Here is a 3022-nt window from a genome sequence, read left to right as displayed (position 1 = left end):
TGCTCTTAAACCTTCAAACTGAAAAAATGGTTCTGCTGTTGTCTATATATACAGATGCATTTACTATGCTCGATTTAAAGCCACATGTGTTTGCATAACTTTATGGTTCTAAAAGGTGCAAAGAAACAGTGAAAAACGTTGCCTTACTTTGAAAAACAGGCCACTTTATTTAAATATGCTCCAAGACTTCTTTGCATATAATGGGCAGTGTCCCAAGCAAGTTAGTTTGTGACTAAGCACTAGTCAAATCAATGTGACAAGTTAATCAACTCGTGACTAACTTGAGTTCTGTTATTTCATTGGGACTTACTCTTTATTTTCATACCACCGTTAATCTTAATTGTGAAACTGAAGGGAAAAAATATCGCTGAAAACAGCCACTGTGAACTTGATCTTAAAACAGCACACCTGTGGGCTGGGCAGAAATGGGTTAACAGAATGTAAGGTTACAGAAGATTCACCAAAGGCAAAAATTTGCAATGCAAATATCAAGAATAGGAGCCTGTCAAAAAGAAGGCTAAGCAGTCCATCTGCTTCAGATTGTGATGTCTGACAGTTGTATTCTCACTCCAGGTACATGAACACAGGAACATGTTAAAAACATTTGCAGACATATAGAGGTAAAATGGAAAGCTTCGGGTGCATAAATTGAATTGTGTTTTCTGAGCAGATCCAGTTTTAAAATTCGTGTTTGGAACAAAACTCCCCACCTACTGAGCTACCAAACCTCTTAAATGAAAGGTTTCTGTCTGATAGGAGACAAAACTCATGCCCAGAATAGCTTGGCATGTGACATTTTGCTAAAAATGCAGTCCAAATGTTACTGAGATCAGGCTGGTGCAACTGACAGCTGTACCTGCTGGCTTGCAGACCATCTCTTCTGCCTGTCTTGAGTACAGAAATGGGCAGTTGTCAGTCATCTAGCCAGCTGCCCTACTTGGCTGGTGGGCTGTATTTTTTCATTGGGTAAGCTGAAAATTGTATGGGGAAAGTTTTCTTCCTTTGCTCCTGGCTGTTTGAAAATAACTTCAGAAAACATGGTGCAGTACTTGTTGCTGCCCTAGAGAGTGGAACTAGATCTCATGGACTGTATTTTAGTTGAACAGGGGGGCAAATTTTTTAATGGTAAAAGCAGCTTGACAATGAAACTAGTTTCTGGTGTGTGCGTTTGGGGAGGGGGTCTCTGGAAGGTCTTTAAGCAGTGGCCAGAAAGGTATCTGTTGGGAATGCTTTAGTTCTGGATTTTCTGCATTGAGCAGGGGATTGAACTAGCTATCCCACAGGCCCCCCACCCTGCTTCAAACTCTCTAGCAGGCTGATTCAGAAGTACTGAAATGTGTTTTTTCAGAGCTTAACCAAGCAAACCATTTCCACCCACTCATTTGCATGCTTCTCAACTGCAGTGCTCTTGAGGCTGTCTACTTGGCTGCATTCTGATAACTAGTCCACAAAATAGCCAATGAGTCATAGCTGCAGCACCAAAGAAAGTAGCAAAATTTGTTTCAAGCCTGCAGAAGGCTGAGAAACATCTTTCCCATGTTCATGTTTTGGCGATTCACTTACTCAAAAACCATTCTTCCACATGGGGGCATATACAAACAAATCTTTGTGTGCTGTCTTCTCAATTTTTTTCTTCTATGCCTACTATATGTTATACTACTTGTTCAACAATCCTATGTTTATGACATGGTAATCGTAATTTTGTGCAGACAATGAAGAGGGTGTAAAGGCATGGTTCCTTTAAGAGATCAACTGAAAGGAAAGCAGATGGAGGTGTTCAAGCTGGTGTGTGTGAACAACCCCACCACATAAGAATAAACCTGTTGGATCAGTACAAAGGCCCATCTAGTCTAGTTTCCTGTATCTCGGCAAATGCATCTGGGAGTTCACAAGACAACAATACCTGTATCCTGCTGCCACTGTGATAGCCTTTTCCTCCATAAATCTAATTGGCTTTTAAAGGCATCTGTGCCAGATGCCAACACAACATCTTATGGCAAAGTGTTCCACAGATTAATTATGCATTAGGTAACAAATTTCCTTTTGTCTTTACTGACCCCCCTACCAGTCAATTTTAGTGGCTATCCCCTGGTTCTGGTGTTGTGCAAAAGGGAAAAGAACTTCCCTCTATCCACTCCATCTCATGCATAATTTTATGAGCCTAATCCTACTTTCCAGCACCAATGCAGCCCTAAACAAATGTTCCCTTATCCTGAGGAGGCCTTATGACACTGTCCCGCTGCAGGATGCAGTTCACACCCGATTGCCACACCTGCATCAGTGCAGGAAGGTTGGATAGGATTAGGCCATCAATCAAGTACTCAGGCACCTTCTCCGGGTGTTGTAGCCTTTTCTTGTATTGGCAGTTTTATTCTCAATCTCTTTTTACATTATCTTGAACATGGAAATGGAACTGAACACCACCACCCTAAAGTCTTTCTCCCAATCTGTCACAGACAGCTCAGAACCTGTCGGCATATATGGGAAATACTGATTTCTTGCCCCAATGTGCATTACTTTACGCTTACATTGAAACACATCTACTAATTTGCTACCTATTCTTCCAGTTTGGAAAGACCTTTCTGGAGCTCTTCACAATCCATTCTGGACATTCTGAAATGAATGGTGTCTTGGTTCTCTCCAGGTTGAAACCAGGAGAACATGGTAGAAGGTTCTCAGTAATGGAATCCACAATGTATAATTTTCCTGTCAGTGCTGTAAATTGGGTGTTGTCACTATTCAACAGGACTTGTATTAAGAAAGGAAACATAGATGGAGCCCAGATGCAGAGAACTGAGCTTGACATCAAATGTTAAAATAATTCATTGACATTCAGGTGACTTGTGATACAGATATTTATAAGAACTACAGACAATGGTTGGAAATGATTTGCCCTAGAATCATTTTGGGACAGGCGTGGGTATTGGTCAAAAATAAACTGTGGCTTTATCTAATAGGATAGAGGATAGACGCAAAGTTCAGTTTTCCATATTACACAAACTTGCACTGTTAGAATTTTTAT

The sequence above is a fragment of the Tiliqua scincoides genome, chromosome 1, assembly GCF_035046505.1.
Source record: "Tiliqua scincoides isolate rTilSci1 chromosome 1, rTilSci1.hap2, whole genome shotgun sequence".
NCBI classification, from domain to species: domain Eukaryota; kingdom Metazoa; phylum Chordata; class Lepidosauria; order Squamata; family Scincidae; genus Tiliqua; species Tiliqua scincoides.
This window is presented reverse-complemented; position numbering follows the sequence as displayed.